This window comes from Taudactylus pleione, unplaced genomic scaffold (genome assembly GCF_031769625.1).
Source record: "Taudactylus pleione unplaced genomic scaffold, aTauple2 ptg000040l, whole genome shotgun sequence".
Taxonomy (NCBI): domain Eukaryota; kingdom Metazoa; phylum Chordata; class Amphibia; order Anura; family Myobatrachidae; genus Taudactylus; species Taudactylus pleione.
In genome coordinates, this window is record NW_028284442.1 from 32353972 (window position 1) to 32378754 (window position 24783).

The following is a 24783-nucleotide window of genomic DNA, read 5'->3' on the forward strand; positions in this document are numbered from 1 at the left end:
CCGGACCCTCTCCGCAGCCATGGCCCAGGAAATTTAATCGCCGAGCAGGAATAGGAAGTGATTGCTGCCCACTGCACCAGTCTTTTTGTGCAGCTGAACAAGACCTGAGATTGCCACAGCAACCCTGTTGGATATCAATCTATCTCTATATCTCTGTCTATCTCTATATCTATCTTTATATCTCTGTCAATCTATGGCTCTGTCTATATATACTGTATATATATATATATATATATGTTTATCCCTGTCTATCTCTGTCTATCTCTATATCTCTGTCAGTCTATGTCTCTGTCTATATATACTGTATATATATATATATATATATATATATATTAGGGGTGTGCACCGGCCACTTTTTGTGTTTTGGTTTTGGATCTGGATCTTTCTTCGTGTTTTGGATCTGGATTGGTTTTGCCAAAACCACCCTTCCGTGTTTTGGGTTCTGGGTTTTGTGTTTTGGATCTGTATTTTTTTTAAAAAAAGCATAAAAACAGCTAAAATCACAGAATTTGTAGGTTTTTCTGCTCCTATGCTATTATTAACCTCAATTACCTTAATTTCCACTCATTTCCAGTCTATTCTGAATACCTCACACCTCACAATAGTGTTTTTATGTCCAAAAGGTTGCACCGAGGTAGCTGGATGACTATGCTAAGCGACACGAGTGGGCGGCACAAACACGTGACCCATCTAGGCGTGAAACTGCAGTGGCAGACAGGATGGCATTGAAAAACTAGGCCCCAAACTGTACATAATGCAAAGAAAAAAAAGAGGTGCAAGATGGAATTGTCCTTGGGCCCTCCCACCCACCCTTATGTTGTATAAACAGGACATGCACACTTTAACAAACCAATCATTTCAGCGCCAGGGTCTGCCACACAACTGTGGCTGAAATGATTGGTTCGTTTGGGCCCCCACAAAACAAGCTGGCAATTTATCTGTCCCTGCACAAACTGGCTCTACGGAGGCAAGATGTCATCCTCATCCTCCTCATCCACCGATTCCTCACCCTCTTCAGTGTGTACATCCTCATCCTCACAGAGTATTAATTCATCCCTGCTGGAACCACAGGTCCCTCTGTACGTTCTGGAGGCTGGTCTCCCTGGAAGAGTTGATAATTCATTTTATGAACATCATCTTCTCCACATTTTGTGGAAGCAACCTCCTACGCCTTTCGCTGACAAGGTTCCCGGCTGCACTAAACACTCTTTCGGAGTACACACTGGAGGGGGGGCAACTCAGGTAAAATAGAGCCAGTTTGTACAGGGACCTCCAAATTGCTTCTTTTTCCTGCCAGTACAGGTACGGACTGTCTGACATGCCTACTTGGATGCTGTCACCGATGTAATCCTTTAACAGACAGACGCACGCTTGTCGCTGCTGCTTTGAGGATTCAAGTGCGGCTACAGCCCACACAATTCACAAAGACAGAAAAAAAAAAAGAATATTTTTATTGTTTGTGTAGCACACTTTGAGGGTTACACCACCCTTTAACAGACAGACGCACGCTTGTCGCTGCTGCTTTAAGGATGCAGGTGCGGCTACAGCCCACACAATTCACAAAGACAGAAAAAAGAAGAAGAATATTTTTATTGTTTGTGTAGCACACTTTGAGGGTGTCACCACCCTTTAACAGACAGACGCACGCTTGTCGCTGCTGCTTTGAGGATGCAAGTGCGGCTACATCGCACACAAGTCACAAACACATTAAAAAAATAGTTTTTTATTTTTTGGAGCACTTTGAGAGTTACACCACCCTTTAACAGACAGACGCATGCTTGTCGCTGCTGCTTTAAGGATGCAGGTGCGGCTACAGCCCACACATTTCACAAAGACCGAAAAAAAAAGAACAATATTTTAATTGTTTGTGTAGAACACTTTGAGGTGTCACCACCATTTAACAGACAGACGCACGCTTGTCACTGCTGCTTTAAGGATGCAGGTGCGGCTACAGCCCACACAATTCACATAGACAGAAAAAAGAAGAAGAATATTTTTATTGTTTGTGTAGCACACTTTGAGGGTGTCACCACCCTTTAACAGACAGACGCACGCTTGTCGCTGCTGCTTTAAGGATGCAGGTGCGGCTACAGCCCACACAATTCACATAGACAGAAAAAAGAAGAAGAATATTTTTATTGTTTGTGTAGCACACTTTGAGGGTGTCACCACCCTTTAACAGACAGACGCACGCTTGTCGCTGCTGCTTTAAGGATGCAGGTGCGGCTACAGCCCACACATTTCACAAAGACCAAAAAAAAAAGAACAATATTTTAATTGTTTGTGTAGCACACTTTGAGGGTGTCACCACCCTTTAACAGACAGATGCACGCTTGTCGCTGCTGCTTTAAGGATGCAGGTGCGGCTACAGCCCACACAATTCACAAAGACAGAAAAAAGAACAATATTTTAATTGTTTGTGTAGCACACTTTGAGGGTGTCACCACCCTTTAACAGACAAACGCACGCTTGTCGCTGCTGCTTTAAGGATGCAGGTGCGGCTACAGCCCACACAATTCACAAAGACAGAAAAAAGAAGAAGAATATTTTTATTGTTTGTGTAGCACACTTTGAGGGTGTCACCACCCTTTAACAGACAGACGCACGCTTGTCGCTGCTGCTTTAAGGATGCAGGTGCGGCTACAGCCCACACAATTCACAAAGACAGAAAAAAGAAGAAGAATATTTTTATTGTTTGTGTAGCACACTTTGAGGGTGTCACCACCCTTTAACAGACAGACGCATGCTTGTCGCTGCTGCTTTGAGGATGCAGGTGGAATCTAGATGGGATTTGGAACCGAGGACACACTACCTCCATCAATTGTCTAAATCCCACTGCACTAATGTCGGATACCGGACGCACATCTAACACCAACATAGCAGTCAAGGCCTCAGTTATTCGTTTTGCTTCAGGATGACTGCTGTCATACTTCATCCTCATCGCTAGGGACTGTTGGAGGGTCAATTGTTTAGTAAAAGTAGTGATGTTCCTACTTCCTCTCTGGGATGATGAACAACTCCCAGCAGCAGCAACAGCACTAGGAGGAAGTGGTTCTTGATCTTTCCCTATTTTATTTTTATCGGAGAAAGTTTGGTCCTCCATTTATGTTATATTGATATATATACGTGCGGCTAAAGCGCACACAAACACAGAAAATATTTTTTTATTTTTGCTGGAGAGTAGTGCACTTTGTGGGTTACACCACCCTTTAAGAAATGAGCCAGCCAGCTCTTTACTTATGGGACACAGGCGCACGCTTGGCGCTGCTCCTTTGTTGATGCACGTGCAGCCACAGTGCACACAAGTCACAAACACAGAAAATATTTTTTTTTTTTGGTTTGGACTGGAGTGTACTTTCGGGGGTTACAGCACCCTTTAACACTCTAGCCAGCCGGCCCTTTACTTATGACACAGGCGCACGCTTGGCACCACTTTGTTGATGCACGTGCGGCTACTGCGCACACAATTCACAAACACAGAAAATAATTTTTTTTTTGGTTTGGACTGGAGTGTACTTTCGGGGGTTACAGCACCCTTTAACACTCTAGCCAGCCGGCCCTTTACTTATGACACAGGTGCACGCTTGGCACCACTTTGTTGATGCACGTGCGGCTACTGCGCACACAATTCACAAACACAGAAAATAATTTTTTTTTTGGTTTGGACTGGAGTGTACTTTGGGGGTTACAGCACCCTTTAACGGTCAAGCCAGCCGGCCCTTTACTTATGACACAGGCGCACGCTTGGCACTACTTTGTTGATGCACGTGCGGCTACTGCGCACACAATTCACAAACACAGAAAATAATTTTTTTTTTGGTTTGGACTGGAGTGTACTTTCGGGGGTTACAGCACCCTTTAACGGTCAAGCCAGCCGGCCCTTTACTTATGACACAGGCGCACGCTTGGCACTACTTTGTTGATGCACGTGCGGCTACTGCGCAAACAATTCACAAACACAGAAAATAATTTTTTTTTTGGTTTGGACTGGAGTGTACTTTCGGGGATACAGCACCCTTTAACGGTCAAGCCAGCCGGCCCTTTACTTATGACACAGGCGCACGCTTGGCACTACTTTGTTGATGCACGTGCGGCTACTGCGCACACAATTCACAAACACAGAAAATAATTTTTTTTTTTGTTTGGACTGGAGTGTACTTTGGGGGTTACAGCACCCTTTAATGGTCAAGCCAGCCGGCCCTTTACTTATGACACAGGCGCACGCTTGGCACTACTTTGTTGATGCACATGCGGCTACTGCGCACACAATTCACAAACACAGAAAATAATTTTTTTTTTGGTTTGGACTGGAGTGTACTTTGGGGGTTACAGCACCCTTTAACGGTCAAGCCAGCCGGCCCTTTACTTATGACACGTGCGCACGCTTGGCACTACTTTGTTGATGCACGTGCGGCTACTGCGCACACAATTCACAAACACAGAAAATAATTTTTTTTTTGGTTTGGACTGGACTGTACTTTTGGGGGTTACAGCACCCTTTAACGGTCAAGCCAGCCGGCCCTTTACTTATGACACAGGCGCACACTTGGCACTACTTTGTTGATGCACGTGCGGCTACTGCGCACACAATTCACAAACACAGAAAATAATTTTTTTTTTGGTTTGGACTGGAGTGTACTTTGGGGGTTACAGCACCCTTTAACGGTCAAGCCAGCCGGCCCTTTACTTATGACACAGGCGCATGCTTGGCACTACTTTGTTGATGCACGTGCGGCTACTGCGCACACAATTCACAAACACAGAAAATAATTTTTTTTTTGGTTTGGACTGGAGTGTACTTTCGGGGGTTACAGCACCCTTTAACGGTCAAGCCAGCCGGCCCTTTACTTATGACACAGGCGCACGCTTGGCACTACTTTGTTGATGCACGTGCGGCTACTGCGCAAACAATTCACAAACACAGAAAATAATTTTTTTTTTGGTTTAGACTGGAGTGTACTTTGGGGGTTACAGCACCCTTTAATGGTCAAGCCAGCCGGCCCTTTACTTATGACACAGGCGCACGCTTGGCACTACTTTGTTGATGCACATGCGGCTACTGCGCACACAATTCACAAACACAGAAAATAATTTTTTTTTTGGTTTGGACTGGAGTGTACTTTGAGGGTTACAGCACCCTTTAACGGTCAAGCCAGCCGGCCCTTTACTTATGACACAGGCGCACGCTTGGCACTACTTTGTTGATGCACGTGCGGCTACTGCGCACACAATTCACAAACACAGAAAATATTTTTTTGGGGGGTTTGGACTGGAGTGTACTTTCGGGGGTTACAGCACCCTTAACAGTCAAGCCAGCCGGCCCTTTACTTATGACACAGGCGCACGCTTGGCTCTGCTTTGTTGATGCACGTGCGGCTACTGCGCACACAATTCACAAACACAGAAAATAATTTTTTTTTTGGTTTGGACAGGAGTGGACTTTCGGGGGTTACAGCACCCTTAACGGTCAAGCCAGCCGGCCCTTTACTTATGACACAGGCGCACGCTTGGCACTACTTTGTTGATGCACGTGCGGCTACTGCGCACACAATTCACAAACACAGAAAATAATTTTTTTTGGGGTTTGGACTGGAGTGTACTTTAGGGGTTACAGCACCCTTTAACGGTCAAGCCAGCCGGCCCTTTACTTATGACACAGGCGCACGCTTGGCACTACTTTGTTGATGCACATGCGGCTACTGCGCACACAATTCACAAACACAGAAAATAATTTTTTTTTTGGTTTGGACTGGAGTGTACTTTCGGGGGTTACAGCACCCTTAACGGTCAAGCCACCCGGCCCTTTACTTATGACACAGGCGCACGCTTGGCACTACTTTGTTGATGCACGTGCGGCTACTGCGCACACAATTCACAAACACAGAAAATAATTTTTTTTTTGGTTTGGACTGGAGTGTACTTTCGGGGGTTACAGCACCCTTAACGGTCAAGCCAGCCGGCCCTTTACTTATGACACAGGCGCACGCTTGGCACTACTTTGTTGATGCACGTGCGGCTACTGCGCACACAATTCACAAACACAGAAAATAATTTTTTTTTTGGTTTGGACTGGAGTGTACTTTCGGGGGTTACAGCACCCTTTAACGGTCAAGCCAGCCGGCCCTTTACTTATGACACAGGCGCACGCTTGGCACTACTTTGTTGATGCGCGTGCGGCTACTGCGCACACAATTCACAAACACAGAAAATATATTATTTTTTTAGCACTTGGGGGGAGCACCCCTGATGGACAGAGCACCCCCTGGACAACACTACAGCACCCCTTTAGGACTGGGACACTGCACAGGACTTTGGAGTGGACACAGCCCCTATGGAGAACTGACTGCACAACACAGTCCAGCCAGCCCCTATGGACTTTGAAGTAGTGGACACAGCCCCTATTAACAACAGCAGCACAGCACAACACAGCCAGCCCCTATGGACTTTGAAGTAGTGGACAACAGCAGCACTACACTACACTACACTACACAGCCCTAACTCCCACCCTCCCTCTTCACTGTCCACAGCCGAGTGAGAAAATGGCGCCGACGCGGGTACCTTATATAGGATCCAAAACCCGCGAGACTCGGAAGGCGGGATGATGACGTTTTGCCTCGATTTCAGATCCGAGTCAGGCGGGAAAAGTCGAGCCTGATTCGGATCGGACTCGGATCGGGGGGGCTCGGGGGGGTTCGGATTTCAGAAATCCGAACCCGCTCACCCCTAATATATATATATATATATATATATATACAGTATATATAGACAGAGACATAGCTTGACAGAGATATAAAGATAGACAGTGATAGAGATAGACAGGGATAAACAGATATATATATATATATTAGGGGTGAGCGGGTTCGGATTTCTGAAATCCGAACCCCCCCGAGCCCCCCCGATCCGAGTCCGATCCGAATCAGGCTCGACTTTTCCCGCCTGACTCGGATCTGAAATCGAGGCAAAACGTCATCATCCCGCCTTCCGAGTCTCGCGGGTTTTGGATCCTATATAAGGTACCCGCGTCGGCGCCATTTTCTCACTCGGCTGTGGACAGTGAAGAGGGAGGGTGGGAGTTAGGGCTGTGTAGTGTAGTGTAGTGTAGTGCTGCTGTTGTCCACTACTTCAAAGTCCATAGGGGCTGGCTGTGTTGTGCTGTGCTGCTGTTGTTAATAGGGGCTGTGTCCACTACTTCAAAGTCCATAGGGGCTGGCTGGACTGTGTTGTGCAGTCAGTTCTCCATGGGGGCTGTGTCCACTCCAAAGTCCTGTGCAGTGTCCCAGTCCTAAAGGGGTGCTGTAGTGTTGTCCAGGGGGTGCTCTGTCCATCAGGGGTGCTCCCCCCAAGTGCTAAAAAAATAATATATTTTCTGTGTCTGTGAATTGTGTGCGCAGTAGCCGCACGTGCATCAACAAAGTAGTGCCAAGCGTGCGCCTGTGTCATAAGTAAAGGGCCGGCTGGCTTGACCGTTAAGGGTGCTGTAACCCCCGAAAGTACACTCCAGTCCAAACCAAAAAAAAAATTATTTTCTGTGTTTGTGAATTGTGTGCGCAGTAGCCGCACGTGCATCAACAAAGTAGTGCCAAGCGTGCGCCTGTGTCATAAGTAAAGGGCCGGCTGGCTTGACCGTTAAGGGTGCTGTAACCCCCGAAAGTACACTCCAGTCCAAACCAAAAAAAAAATTATTTTCTGTGTTTGTGAATTGTGTGCGCAGTAGCCGCACGTGCATCAACAAAGTAGTGCCAAGCGTGCGCCTGTGTCATAAGTAAAGGGCCGGCTGGCTTGACCGTTAAAGGGTGCTGTAACCCCCAAAGTACACTCCAGTCCAAACCAAAAAAAAATTATTTTCTGTGTCTGTGAATTGTGTGCGCAGTAGCCGCACGTGCATCAACAAAGTAGTGCCAAGCGTGCGCCTGTGTCATAAGTAAAGGGCCGGCTGGCTTGACCGTTAAAGGGTGCTGTAACCCCCGAAAGTACACTCCAGTCCAAACCAAAAAAAAAATTATTTTCTATGTTTGTGAATTGTGTGCGCAGTAGCCGCACGTGCATCAACAAAGTAGTGCCAAGCGTGCGCCTGTGTCATAAGTAAAGGGCCGGGTGGCTTGACCGTTAAAGGGTGCTGTAACCCCCAAAGTACACTCCAGTCCAAACCAAAAAAAATTATTTTCTGTGTTTGTGAATTGTGTGCGCAGTAGCCGCATGTGCATCAACAAAGAAGTGCCAAGCGTGCGCCTGTGTCATAAGTAAAGGGCCGGCTGGCTTGACCGTTAAAGGGTGCTGTAACCCCCGAAAGTACACTCCAGTCCAAACCAAAAAAAAAATTATTTTCTGTGTTTGTGAATTGTGTGCGCAGTAGCCGCACGTGCATCAACAAAGTAGTGCCAAGCGTGCGCCTGTGTCATAAGTAAAGGGCCGGGTGGCTTGACCGTTAAAGGGTGCTGTAACCCCCAAAGTACACTCCAGTCCAAACCAAAAAAAATTATTTTCTGTGTTTGTGAATTGTGTGCGCAGTAGCCGCATGTGCATCAACAAAGAAGTGCCAAGCGTGCGCCTGTGTCATAAGTAAAGGGCCGGCTGGCTTGACCGTTAAAGGGTGCTGTAACCCCCGAAAGTACACTCCAGTCCAAACCAAAAAAAAAATTATTTTCTGTGTTTGTGAATTGTGTGCGCAGTAGCCGCACGTGCATCAACAAAGTAGTGCCAAGCGTGCGCCTGTGTCATAAGTAAAGGACCGGCTGGCTTGACCATTAAAGGGTGCTGTAAACCCCAAAGTACACTCCAGTCCAAACCAAAAAAATATATATTTTCTGTGTTTGTGAATTGTGTGCGCAGTAGCCGCACGTGCATCAACAAAGTAGTGCCAAGCGTGCGCCTGTGTCATAAGTAAAGGGCCGGCTGGCTTGACCGTTAAAGGGTGCTGTAACCCCCAAAGTACACTCCAGTCCAAACCAAAAAAAAAAATATTTTCTGTGTTTGTGAATTGTGTGCGCAGTAGCCGCATGTGCATCAACAAAGTAGTGCCAAGCGTGCGCCTGTGTCATAAGTAAAGGGCCGGCTGGCTTGACCGTTAAAGGGTGCTGTAACCCCCAAAGTACAGTCCAGTCCAAACCAAAAAAAATATTATTTTCTGTGTTTGTGAATTGTGTGCGCAGTAGCCGCACGTGCATCAACAAAGTAGTGCCAAGCGTGCGCCTGTGTCATAAGTAAAGGGCCGGCTGGCTTGACCGTTAAAGGGTGCTGTAACCCCCAAAGTACACTCCAGTCCAAACCAAAAAAAAAATTATTTTCTGTGTTTGTGAATTGTGTGCGCAGTAGCCGCATGTGCATCAACAAAGTAGTGCCAAGCGTGCGCCTGTGTCATAAGTAAAGGGCCGGCTGGCTTGACCGTTAAAGGGTGCTGTAACCCCCAAAGAACACTCCAGTCCAAACCAAAAAAAAAATTATTTTCTGTGTTTGTGAATTGTGTGCGCAGTAGCCGCACGTGCATCAACAAAGTAGTGCCAAGCGTGCGCCTGTGTCATAAGTAAAGGGCCGGCTGGCTTGACCGTTAAAGGGTGCTGTAACCCCCGAAAGTACACTCCAGTCCAAACCAAAAAAAAAATTATTTTCTGTGTTTGTGAATTGTGTGCGCAGTAGCCGCACGTGCATCAACAAAGTAGTGCCAAGCGTGCGCCTGTGTCATAAGTAAAGGGCCGGCTGGCTTGACCGTTAAAGGGTGCTGTAACCCCCAAAGTACACTCCAGTCCAAACCAAAAAACAAATAATTTTCTGTGTTTGTGAATTGTGTGCGCAGTAGCCGCACGTGCATCAACAAAGTAGTGCCAAGCGTGCGCCTGTGTCATAAGTAAAGGGCCGGCTGGCTTGACCGTTAAGGGTGCTGTAACCCCCGAAAGTACACTCCAGTCCAAACCAAAAAAAAAATTATTTTCTGTGTTTGTGAATTGTGTGCGCAGTAGCCGCACGTGCATCAACAAAGTAGTGCCAAGCGTGCGCCTGTGTCATAAGTAAAGGGCCGGCTGGCTTGACCGTTAAGGGTGCTGTAACCCCCGAAAGTACACTCCAGTCCAAACCCAAAAAAAAATTATTTTCTGTGTTTGTGAATTGTGTGCGCAGTAGCCGCACGTGCATCAACAAAGTAGTGCCAAGCGTGCGCCTGTGTCATAAGTAAAGGGCCGGCTGGCTTGACCGTTAAGGGTGCTGTAACCCCCAAAGTACACTCCAGTCCAAACCCAAAATAAAATTATTTTCTGTGTTTGTGAATTGTGTGCGCAGTAGCCGCATGTGCATCAACAAAGTAGTGCCAAGCGTGCGCCTGTGTCATAAGTAAAGGGCCGGCTTGCTTGACCGTTAAAGGGTGCTGTAACCCCCAAAGTACACTCCAGTCCAAACCAAAAAAAAAATTATTTTCTGTGTTTGTGAATTGTGTGCGCAGTAGCCGCACGTGCATCAACAAAGTAGTGCCAAGCGTGCGCCTGTGTCATAAGTAAAGGGCCGGCTGGCTTGACCGTTAAAGGGTGCTGTAACCCCCGAAAGTACACTCCAGTCCAAACCAAAAAAAAAATTATTTTCTGTGTTTGTGAATTGTGTGCGCAGTAGCCGCACGTGCATCAACAAAGTAGTGCCAAGCGTGCGCCTGTGTCATAAGTAAAGGGCCGGCTGGCTTGACCGTTAAAGGGTGCTGTAACCCCCGAAAGTACAGTCCAGTCCAAACCAAAAAAAAATTATTTTCTGTGTTTGTGAATTGTGTGCGCAGTAGCCGCACGTGCATCAACAAAGTAGTGCCAAGCGTGCGCCTGTGTCATAAGTAAAGGGCCGGCTGGCTAGACCGTTAAAGGGTGCTGTAACCCCCGAAAGTACACTCCAAACCAAAAAAATATATATTTTCTGTGTTTGTGACTTGTGTGCACTGTGGCTGCACGTGCATCAACAAAGGAGCAGCGCCAAGCGTGCGCCTGTGGCCCATAAGTAAAGAGCCGGCTGGCTCATTTCTTAAAGGGTGGTGTAACCCACAAAGTGCACTACTCTCCAGCAAAAATAAAAAAATATTTTCTGTGTTTGTGTGCGCTTTAGCCGCACGTATATATATCAATATAACATAAATGGAGGACCAAACTTTCTCCGATAAAAATAAAATAGGGAAAGATCAAGAACCACTTCCTCCTAGTGCTGTTGCTGCTGCTGGGAGTTGTTCATCATCCCAGAGAGGAAGTAGGAACATCACTACTTTTACTAAACAATTGACCCTCCAACAGTCCCTAGCGATGAGGATGAAGTATGACAGCAGTCATCCTGAAGCAAAATGTATAACTGAGGCCTTGACTGCTATGTTGGTGTTAGACGTGCGTCCGGTATCCGACATTAGTGCAGTGGGATTTAGACAATTGATGGAGGTAGTGTGTCCTCGGTTCCAAATCCCGTCTAGATTCCACCTGCATCCTCAAAGCAGCAGCGACAAGCGTGCGTCTGTCTGTTAAAGGGTGGTGACACCCTCAAAGTGTGCTACACAAACAATTAAAATATTGTTCTTTTTTTTTCTGTCTTTGTGAAATGTGTGGGCTGTAGCCGCACCTGCATCCTTAAAGCAGCAGCGACAAGCGTGCGTCTGTCTGTTAAAGGGTGGTGACACCCTCAAAGTGTGCTACACAAACAATTAAAATATTGTTCTTTTTTTTTCTGTCTTAGTGAATTGTGTGGGCTGTAGCCGCACTTGCATCCTCAAAGCAGCAGCAACAAGCGTGCGTCTGTCTGTTAAAGGGTGTTGTAACTCTCAAAGTGCTCCAAAAAATCAAAAAAAATGTTTTAATGTGTTTGTGACTTGTGTGCAATGTAGCCACACTTGCATCCTCAAAGCAGCAGCGACAAGCATGCGTCTGTCTGTTAAAGGGTGGTGACACCCTCACAGTGTGCTACACAAACAATTAAAATATTGTTCTTTTTTTTTCTGTCTTTGTGAATTGTGTGGGCTGTAGCCGCACCTGCATCCTTAAAGCAGCAGCGACAAGCGTGCGTCTGTCTGTTAAAGGGTGGTGACACCCTCACAGTGTGCTACACAAACAATTAAAATATTGTTCTTTTTTTTTCGGTCTTTGTGAAATGTGTGGGTTGTAGCCGCACCTGCATCCTTAAAGCAGCAGCGACAAGCGTGCGTCTGTCTGTTAAACGGTGGTGTAACTCTCAAAGTGCTCCAAAAAATAAAAAACTATTTTTTTAATGTGTTTGTGACTTGTGTGCGATGTAGCCGCACTTGCATCCTCAAAGCAGCAGCGACAAGCGTGCGTCTGTCTGTTAAAGGGTGGTGACACCCTCAAAGTGTGCTACACATACAATAAAAATATTCTTCTTCTTTTTTCTGTCTTTGTGAATTGTGTGGGCTGTAGCCGCACCTGCATCCTTAAAGCAGCAGCGACAAGCGTGCGTCTGTCTGTTAAAGGGTGGTGACACCCTCAAAGTGTGCTACACAAACAATTAAAATATTGTTCTTTTTTTTTCAGTCTTTGTGAAATGTGTGGGCTGTAGCCGCACCTGCATCTTTAAAGCAGCAGCGACAAGCGTGCGTCTGTCTGTTAAAGGGTGGTGTAACTCTCGAAGTGCTCCAAAAAATAAAAAACTATTTTTTTAATGTGTCTGTGACTTGTGTGCGATGTAGCCGCACTTGCATCCTCAAAGCAGCAGCAACAAGCGTGCGTCTGTCTGTTAAAGGGTGGTGACACCCTCAAAGTGTGCTACACAAACAATAAAAATATTCTTCTTTTTTCTGTCTTTGTGAATTGTGTGGGCTGTAGCCGCACCTGCATCCTTAAAGCAGCAGCGACAAGCGTGCGTCTGTCTGTTAAAGGGTGGTGACACCCTCAAAGTGTGCTACACAAACAATTAAAATATTGTTCTTTTTTCTGTCTTTGTGAATTGTGTGGGCTGTAGCCGCACCTGCATCCTTAAAGCAGCAGCGACAAGCGTGCGTCTGTCTGTTAAAGGGTGGTGACACCCTCAAAGTGTGCTACACAAACAATTAAAATATTGTTCTTTTTTTTTCGGTCTTTGTGAAATGTGTGGGCTGTAGCCGCACCTGCATCCTTAAAGCAGCAGCGACAAGCGTGCGTCTGTCTGTTAAAGGGTGGTGACACCCTCAAAGTGTGCTACACAAACAATAAAAATATTCTTCTTCTTTTTTCTGTCTATGTGAATTGTGTGGGCTGTAGCCGCACCTGCATCCTTAAAGCAGCAGCGACAAGCGTGCGTCTGTCTGTTAAAGGGTGGTGACACCCTCAAAGTGTGCTACACAAACAATAAAAATATTCTTCTTTTTTTTTCTGTCTTTGTGAAATGTGTGGGCTGTAGCCGCACCTGCATCCTTAAAGCAGCAGCAACAAGCGTGCGTCTGTCTGTTAAAGGGTGGTGTAACTCTCAAAGTGCTCCAAAAAATAAAAAACTATTTTTTTAATGTGTTTGTGACTTGTGTGCGATGTAGCCGCACTTGCATCCTCAAAGCAGCAGCGACAAGCGTGCGTCTGTCTGTTAAAGGGTGGTGACACCCTCAAAGTGTGCTACACAAACAATAAAAATATTCTTCTTTTTTCTGTCTTTGTGAATTGTGTGGGCTGTAGCCGCACCTGCATCCTTAAAGCAGCAGCGACAAGCGTGCGTCTGTCTGTTAAAGGGTGGTGACACCCTCAATGTGTGCTACACAAACAATTAAAATATTGTTCTTTTTTTTCGGTCTTTGTGAAATGTGTGGGCTGTAGCCACACCTGCATCCTTAAAGCAGCAGCGACAAGCGTGCGTCTGTCTGTTAAAGGGTGGTGACACCCTCAAAGTGTGCTACACAAACAATAAAAATATTCTTCTTCTTTTTTCTGTCTTTGTGAATTGTGTGGGCTGTAGCCGCACTTGCATCCTCAAAGCAGCAGCGACAAGCGTGCGTCTGTCTGTTAAAGGGTGGTGTAACCCTCAAAGTGTGCTCCACAAACAGTAAAAATATTCTTTTTTTTTTTCTGTCTTTGTGAATTGTGTGGGCTGTAGCCGCACTTGAATCCTCAAAGCAGCAGCGACAAGCGTGCGTCTGTCTGTTAAAGGATTACATCGGTGACAGCATCCAAGTAGGCATGTCAGACAGTCCGTACCTGTACTGGCAGGAAAAAGAAGCAATTTGGAGGTCCCTGTACAAACTGGCTCTATTTTACCTGAGTTTCCCCCCCTCCAGTGTGTACTCCGAAAGAGTGTTTAGTGCAGCCGGGAACCTTGTCAGCGAAAGGCGTAGGAGGTTGCTTCCACAAAATGTGGAGAAGATGATGTTCATAAAATGAATTATCAACTCTTCCAGGGAGACCAGCCTCCAGAACGTACAGAGGGACCTGTGGTTCCAGCAGGGACGAATTAATACTCTGTGAGGATGAGGATGTACACACTGAAGAGGGTGAGGAATCGGTGGATGAGGAGGATGAGGATGACATCTTGCCTCCGTAGAGCCAGTTTGTGCAGGGACAGATTAATTGCCAGCTTGTTTTGTGGGGGCCCAAACGAACCAATCATTTCAGCCACAGTTGTGTGGCAGACCCTGGCGCTGAAATGATTGGTTTGTTAGTGTGCATGTCCTGTTTATACAACATAAGGGTGGGTGGGAGGACAATCCATCTTGCACCTCTTTTTTTTCTTTGCATTATGTACTGTTTGGGGCCTAGTTTTTCAAACTGCCATCCTGTCTGCCACTGCAGTGTCACTCCTAGATTGGCCACGTGTTTGTGCCACCCACTCGTGTCGCTTAGCATAGTCATCCATCTACCTCGGTGCAACCTTTTGGACATAAAAACACTATTGTGAGGTGTTCAGAATAGACTGGAAATGAGTGGAAATTAAGATTATTGAGGTTAATAATAGCATAGGAGCAGAAAAACCTACAAATTCTGTGATTTTAGCTGTTTTTATGCTTTTTTTAAAAAAAATACAGATCCAAAACACAAAACCCAGAACCCAAAACACGGAAGGGTGGTTTTGGCAAAACCAATCCAGATCCAAAACACGAAGAAAGATCCAGATCCAAAACCAAAACACGAAAAGTGGCCGGTGCACACCCCTAATATATATATATATATATATATATATATATATATCTGTTTATCTCTGTCTATCTCTATATCTCTGTCTATCTTTATATCTCCGTCTATCTCTATCTCTGTCTATCTCTATTTCTCTGTCTATCTCTATATCTCTGTCAATCTATGTCTCTGTCTATATATACTGTATATATATATCTGTCTATCTCTGTCTATCTCTATGGCCGGGATGTACTAAAGGGAAAATGCTGTAAAACCCCCGAAAACAGGGTTTTTACCGCATTTTCTTATGTACTAAGGCCCGGAAGCACTTTTCTCGGTGCATAGGGTAACGCCAGAAAAACCTGGCGTTACCCTATAGAAGCCTATGGGCTTCTTACCGCACCCTGCTCCCACCGGTTCGTCGCTGCCTCGCCACCCCGCCGTCGCCTAGCGCTAGCCCCCACTCACCTGCTGTCCAGGGTCGCCAGCCTACGCTCCTCCTGGGTCCTCCATCTCTTCCTCCTCCTAAGCTTCTTCCGAGTGCAGGGAGGAGGAGGAGGAGCCCGGGGCTTCCTGCACAGGTGACCAGCAGGAAGCCCTGGGGCTCAGAGGGGGCGGGGTCCCACGGAGACCCCGTCACCCGGCGTTGGGAACTTCGCAAAGGGCAGCTCTTATCGCAAGAGCTGTCCTTTGCGATACTAATCGCATATGTTTGTACATATGCGATTAGTAAGGTTCGGTGACTCGCCGAATGGTCACCGCAACCTTAGTATATCCCGACCTATATCTCTGTCTATCTCTATTTCTGCCTATCTCTATCTCTGTCTATCTCTATATCTCTGTCTATATACAGTCGGGGTCTTTTGGTGTTGCTGAGCTCTCCGGTGCGTTCTTTCTTTTTTTGTTCCAAACAGTTGATTTGGCCACACCTAGGGCTCTATTTATCAACATTATTTTTACTAAAATAATGTGAAAAAGGGTGTTTTCACACCCTTTTCACATTATTTTAGTATCACCTTTAGTTATTATTACAGGGCAATTGGAGTAGAATTCATAAAATTGTACTCCAACCGCTAAGTATCACTTATTTTTAGTAAAGCAGATCGCATTTCCCATAATTGTAATGAGAAATGTGATCTGACCATAGTTACTAAAAATAAATGTGAAAAAAATACCGGGGAAAGCCCTGTGATAATAACGCCACCTGGAGGTGGCGTTATCCAGGGTCTCCCCCGGTTACCGGCCTCCTGCCCTGCTCTAACGGGGAGAGCAGAGCCGGGAGTCGGTCCCTGTAATCAGCTGTGTGGTCTAAACAGACCGCAAGCTGATTACTGTAAAAAAGAAGAAAAAAAAAATAGTAAAAAAAAAAATTACTTACCTGACTCCAGGGACCGGTGATCGGGCCTCCGGTGATGACTCCCCTCCGGTCAGCTGGTCTCCCACAGTAAACTGCTGCCCGGTCATCAGGTGATCGGGCCCCAGTGCAGTATGGGAGATCACCTGACCGGTGGAATGGAAGACATCACCGGAGGCCTGGAGCATACAGGTAAGTGCTATTAAGGAAGGGGGGGTCGCAGGGGGTCCGCAATCGTGGGGGGCGGGGCTTAGTGCCGGAGGGGGGTAGCTGTGGCGAACGGTCGGCGCATGCGCGGGCACTTAATCACGGTATATTTTGCGAAAATACCATGATAAGGCTCCGAAGGGGATTAGCAGGGACAGAGCTTTATCGCAAGCTCTGTCCCTGCAAGGGATTTGTAGTAAATCCCTGTGATATTGCCTGAATTCGCAATGCGAATTCACTCGGTAATATCACACTACAATCTCCATTACCAATGCGGATTGTACTAAATAGAGCCCTTAATGTTTTTGCTATCTCTCTGATGGGTTTGTTTTGATTTTTCAGCCTAATGATGGCTTGCTTCACTGATAGTGACAGATCTTTGGATCTCATATTGAGAGTTGACAGCAACTGATTCCAAATGCAAATGTCACACCTAGAATCAACTCCAGACCTTTTACCTGCTTAGTTGATAATGAAATAAAGAGGGAATAGCCCACACTGTCCATGAAATAGCTTTTGAGTTGATAGTCCCATTACTTTTGGCCCCTTAAAAAGTGGGAGGCACATATAGAAACCGTTGTAATTCCTACACCGTTCATCTGATTTGGATGTAATTACCCTCAAATTAAATCTGAAAGTCTGCAGTTAAAGCACATCTTGTTTGTTTCATTTCAAAGCCATTGTGGTGGTGAATAGAGGCCAAAATATGAAAGTTCTGTCAATGTCCCAATATTTATGCACCTGACTGTATATCTCTGTCTATATATTTTTATATATGTGTGTGTGTGTATATAAATATTATATATATATATATATATATATATATAAAAAAAAATATATGTCTGATTCTTGTATCGGTAAATGTGGGGGTTGGGGAGGGGGACCCATTGATATCACTATACCGGGCCCCAATATTTCTGTTGTTGGCCCTGGTTGGGACAGTATGACTGATATCAAGCGCAGTCTAATGGTCGTGAGGTGAAGCAGTGGTCTACCTGCTCTAGTCTGGCACTAAATTATAATGAAATAGAGAATATTACACACGTGAGAGGTCTTGTTACCTTACTTATTGAAGCACTTCGTAATTTATTGTGATTATGAAGTACACCACCAGGTGGCACCAGACCTTTCTTATATGCCAGCAATGCCAGGTCAAGGCATAGTTTACCCTACATCCGCTCCCCTCATTATGCTACTTTGACTCAATCACCAAAACTGTGACCTATGCTATAATAGCAACCATAATAACACCAAACAGATAAAACACAGACGCAGAGATTACACAAATAACATTTGTACATACTCAGACAATATTCTAGTAATGACTCTTTACCAGCAAGGTGGGGGCTCAGCTGTATTTCCCAGAATGGTAGGGGCTCTGCTGTGTTTCACTGAAAAAGAGGATGTCTAAATACTTCTTTATCGGGTGTCTCCCCTTATCCCCTTGCCTCACATGTGTCCCCATGTGTGTGTCATATGTGACTCGTCTCCTACATCCTTGCACATGACTTCTGCCATTCATCTCACTCACATTAGATTTATCTTTTTGCCTCATGTCTGTCACTGATTGTCTCCTCTGTCCTGGTGCCTCGCCCTTTCCTCAAGTGTCACCCCATGTATCTTCTGCACTTGTCCACTGTGTCTTTTTGTCACTGCCCCCCATGCTTTCCCCTTGCCTCTGTCAGGAGGTTTTCCCTTGGTCTTTGGTCAGACAATTGGGAATCGTTACAGTGATACGCCCACCACACAATTATATCCAACACTGGGGGTGATTCAGAGGTGGGTGCAGTTGCCATAGCCGCAGCTGTTACTGCATCTTTATGTTAATGCCACGGCCGATGAGTGTCCTGTTGAGACGCCCATGGCAGACGCAGAATGTCCGAGGGACCATGGCCGCTGGTGTCAGTGGAACTGTCTGTAGATGCAGTCACTGACGCCGACACGCCCCACCTATTAAACACCCCACTAGTTAACAATCAGAAACAGCCTTCGAAAGTGCATGGATCTCCATGCAAGTTCAATCTGCATCCCCCAGCGGTGACCATCGGGACTCATGTGCAGTGTGCCTGGGGTGCATGTGCAGTACTAAAACATTGTGCACTTGCACTGATGCTTTCCCTGCGTCCAACTCTGTGTATATCCCTATTCCACTACCTATTATTTTCCCATGTGTCTGTTTCTAACTATCCCTTTGTCTCGCTCACGTGTGCCTCCATTGCCAACTGTCCCTATTTTCTACGACGATCCCACTAGGGATGGCCATCAACCATTGATGGTTTTGCATCCATCGATGGTATATGGCCGATGGCAAGTGTGTTTTCCATTTATGACAGCGTCCGATGTTGAGAAAACATCGGCGGCAGCGGTCTAGTGGTTGAGGTCTGCACATGCGCTGAAATCAGCCGTCGATGGCTAAACCATCAATGGTGTTCTCTAAACGGTAACCATCGGCCATTGTTGGTACAGCCTTCGACGGTCATCACTCAGCTACACAATAAAATCACCTGCCCTTATATTCTGTGCATTGTTAGTTGATATTCATAAGAGCCCCTTCAAGTCTTCAGGCAGCAGGATGCTGGAGGACTTTAATGGTGGTGAGATGTATAGGGGATTTTTTTTTTAAATGTAGCCAAGTAGTTTCCCTCTTTCCTCCATATTTTCTCCTCTAGCTGCATCCTGGGCTATAGCCTTATATAACTTCCTGTGGTTTTTCTCCCTGCTTGCTTCCTTTACGGTCAGTGATCACATGACCAGGCTAACACTCTATAGAGGTAGATAAATTTAGGTAAGAGGAGTCATACCAGGATAGGATTTCTTAGGCAAGACTTCACTGACACTAGGGATTATAAATAATGTATATATAATAGTATGCTCCCTATTGGGGTGCTACTCTGAGACACAAACAACTGTAAACTAAGGGGGCATTTTGATTCCCAGCATGGGATGAGGATGAGCTCTTCGATGAGTACCCATAGCTATTCAATTGGCCGCATTGTAAATCTGTGACTATAGGATTTCTGTTCACATCTTCCTGAGGTGCGAGCACAAATCCGACTTAACAAGTGCCTTGGGGCAGCATCGCGTGCGGTAACAGCCTTGCGTCTACCTCCCACGGCTTTCGGCTCCACTATCCAGGCAGTCAGCAGCAGCTGCCTTGTGCCATCACCCTGATTGGGCGGGAGGATGGGCTCCTAAGTGCCACCCTGTCAGATACCACTGTGACTACACTAGTCACTGTCAGTCTATATGGCAGCAGCCAGGCCCAGGTAAGGTATTATCAATTATCTTATCTGATTGCCTCTGCTCTTCTTCATGTTGAGAGGAGGGAGAGAGGCCACCAGTGATGTGCGGTCAGGTGAGGCAGAGCCTTTCCTGTCATACTTAAAGAAAATATTATAAAAATCTCCTTTGTATTATTCTAATAATTTTTACAGTCAAAACTCTGAAGTAAAAAGTGTATGGCATGTGAGGCACTGACTACCTTTTCCAGACATCCCTGATCAAAACTCACCAAATATTCAGCACTATATACTGCTGCACCTTTGTATAATGCCCTCATGAGCCCTTCAGTTCATACTAGGGGTGTGCACCGGCCACTTTTCGTGTTTTGTGTTTTGGTTTTGGATCTGGATCTTTCTTCGTGTTTTGGATCTGGATTGGTTTTGCCAAAACCACCCTTCCGTGTTTTGGGTTCTGGGTTTTGTGTTTTGGATCTGTATTTTTTTGAAAAAAAGCATAAAAACAGCTAAAATCACAGAATTTGTAGGTTTTTCTGCTCCTATGCTATTATTAACCTCAATAACCTTAATTTCCACTCATTTCCAGTCTATTCTGAACACCTCACACCTCACAATAGTGTTTTTATGTCCAAAAGGTTGCACCGAGGTAGCTGGATGACTATGCTAAGCGACACGAGTGGGCGGCACAAACACGTGACCCATCTAGGAGTGACACTGCAGTGGCAGGCAGGATGGCAGTTAGAAAAACTAGGCCCCAAACTGTACATAATGCAAAGAAAAAAAGAGGTGCAAGATGGAATTGTCCTTGGGCCCTCCCACCCACCCTTATGTTGTATAAACAGGACATGCACACTTTAACAAATCAATCATTTCAGCGCCAGGGTCTGCCACACAACTGTGGCTGAAATGATTGGTTCGTTTGGGCCCCCACAAAACAAGCTGGCAATTAATGTGTCCCTGCACAAACTGGCTCTACGGAGGCAAGATGTCATCCTCATCCTCCTCATCCACCGATTCCTCACCCTCTTCAGTGTGTACATCCTCATCCTCACAAAGTATTAACTCGTCCCCACTTGAATCCACCACCACAGGTCCCTCTGTACCTTCTGGAGGCTGGTCTCCCTGGAAGAGCTGATAATTCATTTTGATGAACATCATCTTCTCCACATTCTGTGGAAGCAACCTCCTACGCCTTTCGCTGACAAGGTTCCCGGCTGCACTAAACACTCTTTCGGAGTACACACTGGAGGGGGGGCAACTCAGGTAAAATAGAGCCAGTTTGTACAGGGGCCTCCAAATTGCCTCTTTTTCCTGCCAGTACAGGTATGGACTGTCTGACATGCCTACTTGGATGCTGTCACCGATGTAATCCTCCACCATTCTGTCAATGGTGACAGTATCATATGCAGTGACAGTAGACATGTCAGAAATTGTTGCCAGGTCCTTCAGTCCGGACCAGATGTCCAAACTTGGTCCTGCCTGCCCTGCATCACCGCCAGCGGGTTGCTTAGGATACCTAAGTTTTTTCCTGGCAGCCCCAGTTGCGGGAGAAAATGAAGAAGGAGCCGTTGACGTGTCACGTTCCGCTTCAGCTGACAGTGTGTTCACCAGCAGGTCTTTGCACCTCTGCAGGCTTGTGTCGGCCGGAAAGAGAGACACCACATAGGCTTTAAACCTAGGATCGAGCACGGTGGCCAAAATGTAGTGGTCTGATTTCAACAGATTGACCACCCTGGAATCCTGGCAAAGCGAATGAAGGGCTTCATCCACAAGTCCCACATGCCGAGCGGAATCGCTCCGTCTTAGCTCCTCCTTCACTTTCTCCAGCTGCTTCTGCAAAAGCCTGATGAGGGGAATGACCTGACTCAAGCTGGCAGTGTCTGAACTGACTTCACGTGTGGCAAGTTCGAAGGGCTGAAGAACCTTGCACAACACGGAAATCATTCTCCACTGCGCTTGAGTCAGGTGCATACCCCCTCCTTTGCCTATGTCATAGGTGGATGTATAGGCTTGTATGGCCTTTTGCTGCTCCTCCATCCTCTGAAGCATATAGAGGGTTGAGTTCCACCGCGTCACAACCTCTTGCTTCAGGTGATGGCGGGGCAGGTTCAAGAGTGTTTGCTGGCGCTCCAGTCTTCGGCACGCAGTCGCTGAATGGCGAAAGTGGCCAGAAATTTTTCGGGCCACCCAAAGCGTCTCCTGCACGCCCCTGTCGCTTTTCAGAAAATTCTGCACCACCAAGTTTATTGTGTGAGCAAAACATGGGACGTGCTGGAATTTGCCCAGATGTAATGCCCGCACAATATTGGTGGCGTTGTCAGATATCACAAATCCCCAGGAGAGTCTAAGTGGGGTAAGCCACTGGGCGATGATTTCCCTCAGTTTCTCTAAGAGGTTGTCAGCGGTGTGCCTCTTACTGAAACCGGTGATACACAGCGTAGCCTGCCTTGTAACGAGCTGGCGTTTCTGAGATGCTGCTACTGGTGACGCTGCTGCTGTTGCTGCGTAAGGTGATACATCTACCCAGTGGGCTGTCACAGTCATATAGTCCTTAGTCTGCCCTGTTCCACTTGTCCACATGTCCGTGGTTAAGTGGACATTGTGTACAACGGCATTTTTCAGGACACTGAGGACACTTTTTCTGACGTTTCTGTACAGTCTCGGTATCGCCTGCCTAGTGAAGTGGAATCTAGACGGGATTTGGAACCGGGGACACACTACCTCCATCAATTGTCTAAATCCCACTGCACTAATGGCGGATACCGGACGCACGTCTAACACCAACATAGCAGTCAAGGCCTCAGTTATACGTTTTGCTTCAGGATGACTGCTGTCGTACTTCATCCTCCTCGCTAAGGACTGTTGGAGGGTCAATTGTTTAGTAAAAGTAGTGGTGTTCCTACTTCCTCTCTGGGATGATGAACGACTCCCAGCAGCAGCAGCAACAGCAGCAGCGGCAGCAGTAGGCGTAGCAATGCAGGATCCTCCGGAGGAATCCCGGATAGGAGAGTCAGTCATGCCAGTGATATGGCCTGCAGGACTACTTCCGATCCTGACTAAGGAGGAAATTGACGAGGAGGGAGTTGACGGTGTGGTTTGCAGGCGCTTGGATACAACAGGACAACGGGATTTAGGTGTCCCTGGACTGCTTACGGTCTGAGCCAAAGTTTCTGAACTTGACAGTAACTTTTTATGAACGCGCTGCAGGTGCCGTATAAGGGAGGATGTTCCTAGGTGGTTGACGTCCCTACCCCTACTTATTTCACCTTTACATATGGTACATATGGCAAGACAGTTGTTGTCCGGATTTGGATAGAAATATTGCCAGACCAAAGAGGTGGAATGTTTGGTCTTCTGCCCAGGCATGACCGTGATGGGCTTTTTCATCCCACGGACAACAACTGTCTCCCCCGGAGCCTGATTTAAACAAACCACATCACCATCAGAATCCTCCTCGCCAACTTCCTCCTCAGCGCCAGCTACACCAGTATCCTCATCCTGTTGTACTTCAACAGTGACATCTTCAATTTGCATATCAGCAAGTGGACTGTGGGTGCTCCTTTCAGCACTTGCAGGGGGCGTGCAAATGGTGGAAAGAGCCACCTCTTCCCGTCCAGTGCTGGGAAGGTCAGGCATCGCAACCACCACCACACTTGGACTCTCTTTGGGGATTTGTGATATCTTCTTAGAAAGCACAGTTCTTCGCTGTGCTTTTGCCAGCTTAACTCTTTTGATTTTTTTAGTGGGAGGAGTGCTTCCATCGTCATGTGAAGCTGAACCACTAGTCATGAACATACTAGGGATCGACCTTAGCCGTTCCTTGCCACTCCGTGTCGTAAATGGCATATTGGCAAGTTTACGTTTCTCTTCAGCTGATTTAAATGTCTTTTTCAAGGTCATTTTCCTGAACTTTGCCATTTGGGATTGTATGTGCCCTCTACTATGACATTGGGCATCGGCCTTGGCAGACGACGTTGATGGCATGTTATCGTCTATGTCATGACTAGTGGCAGCAGCTTCAGCACTAGGAGGAAGTGGTTCTTGATCTTTCTCTATTTTATTTTTATCGGAGAAAGTTTGGTCCTCCATTTATGTTATATCGATTTGATATATACGTGCGGCTAAACACAGAAAATAAATTTTTTTTTGGTTCGGACTGGAGTGTACTTTGTGGGTTACAGCACCCTTTAACGGTCAAGCCAGCCGGCCCTTTACTTATGACACAGGCGCACTCTTGGCACTACTTTGTTGATGCACGTGCGGCTACTGCGCACACAATTCACAAACACAGAAAATAATTTTTTTTTGGTTTGGACTGGAGTGTACTTTGGGGGTTACAGCACCCTTTAACGGTCAAGCCAGCCGGCCCTTTACTTATGACACAGGCGCACGCTTGGCACTACTTTGTTGATGCACGTGCGGCTACTGCGCACACAATTCACAAACACAGAAAATAATTTTTTTTTGGTTTGGACTGGAGTGTACTTTCGGGGGTTACAGCACCCTTAACGGTCAAGCCAGCCGGCCCTTTACTTATGACACAGGCGCACGCTTGGCACTACTTTGTTGATGCACGTGCGGCTACTGCGCACACAATTCACAAACACAGAAAATAATTTTTTTTTGGTTTGGACTGGAGTGTACTTTCGGGGGTTACAGCACCCTTTAACGGTCAAGCCAGCCGGCCCTTTACTTATGACACAGGCGCACGCTTGGCACTACTTTGTTGATGCACGTGCGGCTACTGCGCACACAATTCACAAACACAGAAAATAATTTTTTTTTAGGTTTGGACTGGAGTGTACTTTCGGGGGTTACAGCACCCTTAACGGTCAAGCCAGCTGGCCCTTTACTTATGACACAGGCGCACGCTTGGCACTACTTTGTTGATGCACGTGCGGCTACTGCGCACACAATTCACAAACACAGAAAATAATTTTTTTTTTGGTTTGGACTG